The sequence below is a fragment of the Gekko japonicus genome, unplaced genomic scaffold (genome assembly GCF_001447785.1).
Source record: "Gekko japonicus isolate JY-2015 unplaced genomic scaffold, Gekko_japonicus_V1.1 scaffold1056, whole genome shotgun sequence".
NCBI classification, from domain to species: Eukaryota; Metazoa; Chordata; class Lepidosauria; order Squamata; family Gekkonidae; genus Gekko; species Gekko japonicus.
The window spans coordinates 273,989-281,056 of NW_015161431.1; positions in this window are offsets into that span (position 1 = coordinate 273,989).

Sequence of the window (7,068 nt, forward strand, 5' to 3'; positions counted from 1 at the left end):
AAAACTCTTCATAACTCGCAGAAGTGGTAAAGAGGTAGAACCCATTTCCATTGTGTTCTACCTCTGTTAAATTCAGTTCAATGCCAAACCCCATTATGGGTCATGTATTCAGTTACTCTATGTGTTTGTTTAAAATAGCTATATCCTGCCTTTCTTCCACTAGCTCCCAACAGTTTACACAACCAGCAACAAAACAACCTCAGTAAAATCCCCCACACCACCCAAAAAGCAGCTCTCAGTGCCTCTAATAATAAGGGAGGCAGTGTGGGGTGGTGGAGGTGGCTGTATTTCAGTTGGGTGGTTCATAGATTAGGTTCCCCAACCATGGCCTCTACCAGTACTTCCCATGATGCCCACCAAGCTTTTCACTGTCTCAAGATTCCAAAGGTGTCTACAGGCTCAGAAAAAGTGGGGACCCCTGCCACACACATTTTAGATTCCCAGAAGTGCCTTCCACTTATACTAAGGACACCTTTGGATCCTATAAAGCAGAAACAGCCAGCATAAGGAAAACCAACTAAAGCATTCCTCAGATGTAGAGGACAGGATTTTTTATATTAGCATGTAAAAGCCAATGAGCCTGGTGCAATGCAAACGTGTGCAGAAAGACTATTCCATAAAATAATGAAACTAAATATGTAGATACTAGAATTGCATACTTTGGATCTCATAAGCTGACTTCAGAAAAGGCTGCCCTCTTGTGGCAAAATTAATTAACTGTGTCTCTTTGAAGAAGGAAAGTAACACTTATTAGCAGAAAGTCTTCAAATGCCAGTCCTCAAATGGATTGCACCCATCTAAGGTTGGCAGCTTTTATATGGTGCCTGTAGTTGTCCATTCAATATCAGTTTGCTTAGCAAGCAATTATCAGGTGATTTTATTTATGCCATGAAAAGTGTCAACGCAAGCAATTATCAGGTGATTTTATTTATGCCATGAAAAGTGTCAACTGCCCATTTCCACTCATTAAGCCTTTCTTAAATAGGAAGAATACTTCCTCCCTGTCCAACTGGCAACCTCATACTCATTCTGCTTCAGTAAGTCAGCTTTTTAAAGATTCTACTAATTACGGAAATCACTGAAGGTCTAGATGCTTCTCCTCCTCAGGAAGGTCTAGAAATATACATTTGCCATTTGGGATAAAAATTATGACAGTTGGTAGAAAAGGTTGAAGCCTATATGAATAACCCATAATTATTATGCAATTATGAGGTACTGCTGAAGTTTCCACCTTATGTGCAGCTAGATTAGTCTCTATGGCAAGCAGGGCCTTCTCTGTAGTGGCTTACAAACTCTGGAATGCTCTTCCTTGGGAATTCAGACGATTTTATTTTAATTGTCAGTCTGAGGCAGTTTAAGATGTTTGTTCTAAAGACCAACAGATACAGGTCGATAGTTATGCATTCCTAAATGGAGTTACACCACTCTGAGCCCATCAGTAGTTGCTCTGTTCATCCCAGCATCATGATCTAAACATCTTCTCTCTCCACCCTTCCTTTTTTTCTGAACATCCGGTCTGATGAAAAGCTCTGAGGAACTTGAAAGCTGGCTGTTCTGTGATCGTTTGGTCCTGGTAAAAGGGTGCTGCGTTGTTGTTTGGGGAGTTTCTCTACAGACATGCACCACTACCTATAGTCTTAGAAATTAATACTATTACCATTCATACAGCACTTTAGAATGCTATGAAACATTTCATATATGTGATTTTAGGCCAGATAATGAAACTGAAGTTCAAATACTTTGGCCACCAAATGAGAAGGGAGCACTCCCTGGAGAAGACCCTGATGCTGGGAAAGACTGAAGGTCAAAGAAGATGGGGACGGCAAAGGATGAGATGGTTAGACAGTGTCATAGATGCAATGAACATGAAATTGAGCAAACTTCAGAGGACGGCGGAAGACAGGAAGGCCTGGCGGCATCTGGTCCATGGGGTTGGGAAGAGTCATACTCGACTGTGTGACTGAACAACAAAAAGGAGAACTGTGCAAGATTCTGTTCACACTGTTATCCCGTGTTACAACCAGAGGGCTGACAGGAACTTCCTATTAACCTCTCTGTCACTCTGTATCCCTATTGCATTCACTCTAGTTAATTAAATCCAGGTGGTCAGCAGTGTTGGTCTGAAGCAGTAGAACAGGTTTAGAGTCCAGTGGCACCTTTAAGACCAACAAAGGTTTATTCAAGGTATGCGCTTTCATGTGAAAGGCACACTTTTTCAAACACAATGGAATGGTAGGTAAGGGTCAAGCTCCATCAACGTGACAAAACGTTTTCCAATACAATGGAAACAATGTATTTGAACTTTTTCACACAAAAGCTCATACCTTGAATAAACCTTTGTTGGGCTTCAAGGTGCCACTGGACTCTAAATTTGTTCTAGTTAAATAAGCTTGTCATAAGCCATTGAACCTCACCTAGCCATGTTCTTAGGCATCCCTTATCAACAAACGACTCATCAAACTCAGGATCTGGTGGTCTACTTAGAAAGCTAATGGCGATCCCCCTAGAGGTGTAAGACATCAGTCTGTCTTGCTCCCATTAGTGTATTCTCTTCCTCTCAAGTAGCTGTTAAGAACTTCAGCTAGCAAGGAAAACCTTGAGGAAAGCCTGGGGGAGGGAATAACCTATCACAGATGAATATGAAAAGATCACAGGACTGTGCTTGCTAAACCTTAACAGGCTGGGAAAGCTCTGTCTGTTATAAGGAAGGACCTACAGAGGATGAAATCACTAGGTCTGGTAATTGGAAGCTGGCTCCCTACCCTACCTGAGGGGAGGCAGGAATGCTACTGATATACAAATAAGGTGTCCTGAACTGGCCAGGGCTTGCAGCTCTTTGACAAGACAGCTTTTGTGTAGGTTAAATCTTAATGGGCTGCTAAATTTTCAGATAAAAGAAGAAGAAATGTTCATTTGAGAAACTGGCATTGATCTGAGGTTTAGACTGCCTTTTAGTGAAGCTAAGAGGCCAATTTACACTGTGATGCTTAGAAGTCTATGCTTCTAAGCAGGGCTACTGTTTGGCTTTTGCCAAACAGCTAAGAGGCCAATTTACACTATGATGCTTAGAAGTCTATTCTTCTAAGCAGGGCTACTGTTTGGCTTCTGCCCCTGGACAAATGTGGAGAGCAGAATACAAAGTACCAGTTTTTAAAGCCTGAAGTAGCGTGGAAGGAAGGTACCTAAACAGTCGCCTCCTTCTTCGTCTGCTGAGATCCTCTTCTGAAGCCCTGCTTGCAGTACCCTCACTTTGGATGTTGGATGTGCAATCCTGAAACACATTCATTTGACACCGATATCATCTGTTGTGCCATATTAAAATTATTTATTGTTTCTTCATTTAAAACATGTGTGCTGCCTTTCCACCCAATTAGGACCATCAAGATGGCAAACAGTGAAAAGAGATTTACAATCAGCTTTTAAAAACACTGCATAGATATAAAACTGAACAAGAAGAAGGGTCAGTAAACACGGATGAATCTATGGGGGGGGGATCCCATCGTTTTGGTGCTGCAACCAAGAAGGCCCTTTCTCTGGTTGCCACCTGTTTAGCCTCAAATTAAGGGGGGCACCCAAAGCAAGACCTCCAAAAATTATCATTATGGCCAGATTCTCCCCTGAGTCTGTCGGCAAACAGGGACATACTTCTTTTTGAAAAGTTTTTTTCATAGATTATAATTTAGATCTTATTATTTAAAACTGGTTTGAATGTGTTATTGTGTGTGTGATATTGGTAGAAAAGCGGGACAGGATTTTCTTTAAAGTAAGTGAAATGTCAATATTTTCTTTAATTATAGTATTTTATTTTATCAACAAATCAACATACAAAACAAAGACACACAAACATATATTACATACAAATTGGGGGGTCTTCTGAATCTATATAATAAGAATCTGTTCAATTACTTCTTACAGTATCCAGTTGGTTATTAAAATATATACCATAAAGCAAAAAATCTTTTATCCATAAAGTCTGTGTATACTTGTAGAAGAAGAAGCGAGCGTGCACACAAAAGCTCATACCTTGAATAAAATTTTGTTGGTCTTAAAGGTGCCCCACTGGACTCAGACTTTGTTCTGCTGCTTCAGACCAACACAATTACCCACCTGAATGTGAACTCAGTCCTATGAGTATTTACTCAAACACAAGCCTCTCTGAACAGGAATTGGCTTATTCCTAAGTAAGTGCAATAAAGGAAATTTTTCCAGTTCATAAGAGCCAGTGTGGTGTAGCACAGGGATGTCAAACACGTGGTCCACAGTCTGGAGCCTGCCTGTCCAGGGCTCTTATCCAGCCCACGAGTAAGTGGTCATTACCAATTTAGTGTAGTGGTTAAATGCACAGACTCTAATCTGGGAGAACCGGGTTTGATTCCCCACTGCTCCACTTGCAGCTGCTGGATGACCTTGGGCAAGCCATTGTTCTGGCACAGCTGTTTTTGAAAAAGAGCAGTTTCTATCAAGAGCTCTCTCAGCCCCACCTACCTCACAGGGTGTCTGTTGGGGGGAGGGGAAGGGAAAGGAGATTGTAAGCCGCTCTGAGACTCCGAGTGAAGGGCGGGGTATAAATCGAATCTCTTCTTCTGTACTTTTATTGCCAGATCAGAGACTGTGCATAAAATGTCCCTGTATACCGTCCCCGTGCTAATGAGTGACAGGCAGTGGAAATGGGAGGATGGGCATCAGGGAGATACTTTAAGGAAATACTGTAAGAATGTTGATGTTTTAAGCATGTTTGTATTTTGAGTAAAAAAATAATATCATGAATTGGGTTTGTCTGTGTTCTTTATAAAGTTTATATCTCCCATACCTGGCATTACATTTTATAGCATGCATGGCCCAGCTTGAGAAAATGACATCTATGTCAGATCCAGCCCTCATAACAAATTAGTCTGTCACCTCTGGAAGTAGTGGATAAGAGCAGCAGTGATGGTGTAGTGGTTAAGCCTTCACATGAAGCCTGCTAAGTGCCCTTGGGCCAGTCACAGTTCTCTCAAAACTCTCTCAGACCTGCCTACCTCACAAGGTGCTTGTTGTGGGGATGGGACTCCTGAAGGTAGAGAAAAGAGGGAATAAAAAAACCTACTCTTCTGAAGAAGGAGAACAGAAGGTTTTTTTAATACCCTCTTTTCTCTACCTTAAGGGGAACTCAAAGCATTCCCTACCTCTCCCCACAACAGGCATCTTGTGGGGTAGGTAGGGCCGAGAGAGTTCTGAGAGAGCTGTGACTGGCTCAAGGTGGAGGAGTGCGGAATGGCAGCCAGGAAGAAGGGGCTGCCTGCTGGATCCAGGTGTGATGCTTCTTCTCCTCAGGAATGGTTCATACAAGCTGAGGGTCAAAAAAGAATTCTGAAGATGATGATAAATCATGATAAATAATTTGGCAATCTCACCAAATTCCTTTCTTTTCCAGGATGGCATAAACTGGTCAATTTCAACAGAATCCTTTGCTCCCCCTCCTTTCCCTTGACTCTCAACATTTCCTGCTTTCTGAAACCCCTGCTCAGCCCTCATGAGGCCATTTTAGGGATCTGTTTGCTTTTTATTTATGCCAACATTATGCCTCATCTGTGAGTAACCTGGGTTTTCTGCTTTCATAATTGGCGTGAGGCACCTACTCCGCTCATAGTAGGGTTGCCACGTCTTAAACTGGTCCCCCTGGCTATCCCTTCAGTATCCGTGTGATCTGCAGCAAATACCAGGTGATGTTGTTTACCTCCTTGCCAGGAAAGGCTTCAGCTGCCTGTCTCCACACATGAAGTGTTGGGATTCTTTGATTCAGGATCGATGGTCGCATTGCAAACACAAGAGCACACACTTAGTAAAAGAAAAATATCTTTACTACAAAACAAAAAAAAACATGGGTAAAGTACTTTGGATAAAAGAAATAAAATAAACGGTTACATACTTGCAGTTACTTTCAGTACTACTATGCTAACAGCTACATCTTTCTAACTGTCTTGGCTTCTAGAAGAGAGCTTCCTCTCTGGTTCACACAAAGAGCCATAAACCTTGTGAATACATGAATGCTAGATCAAAGCATTTCTACAAACAAGATGTTAGTTGACCAATACAAAGGTTGCAGATCACTTCATTAGGGTAAAGAACTCCCACAAACTTTCCCGCCGTAGAATACATTATGTAACGTAACATCCTGTTTCCTAACAAACAACACTTAACTCTGTAATGACTGAAGTGTAAGCAACTTGAAACTCCAACAAATTTAAAAAATCCTTTTTGGCAAACATTCCTTGTAGAAGAGATATTGAAAATGTGAAGGATTTGCTACTGTAGTTCAGTTAATAATAATAGTGGTCCAGCAGTAACTTAGAGACCAGTGAGGTTTGTTGGGGGTATGGGCTCTCAAGAGTCAAAGGTCCCTTCATCTGATACCATGAGCTTTGCCCTGACCTGGGTAGTCCAGGCTAGCCCAATCTTGTCAGATCTCGGAAGCTAAGCAGGGTCGGCCATGGCAGAAGCAGGCAACGGCAAACCACCTCTGAATCGTCTCTTGCCTAACCCCCCCCCAAGTCTAGCTCACCACCTAGTGGTGCATAATGCTTTCAACTGCCAGACAATCTTAGGATCTCCTGGCTATACTACACACAATGCCATACAATAATTATTATACAGCTATAATACAATATTTATTATTACCATGAGCTTTAACTCTTGAAATGTCTTAGCCCCCAAAATCTTAGTTCAGTGGCACCTTTAAGACCAACTAAGTTTTTTTAAAATTATTTCAAGGTATAAGCTTTCATGTGCAAGCACACTTCTTCATAGTCTGGTCTTTTGCTTCAGACCAGCATGGCTACCCACCTGAATCTACCCCCAAAATCTTGTTAATCTCCAAGGTGCTACTGGACTTTCTTCTGCAGCCCAACACAACTGCCCTCTGAAATAATAGTAGGGGCATTTAGCATTTGTATAGTTGCCTTTCTGGCTCATAGGGGTGCCTGGCCATTCACTCACTATTATTAAAAGGATAAAATACAATTGCAAACCATGGACCGTTAACCAAACAGCATCTAGTGACACAACAGACATCAGGAACAACATCGATTT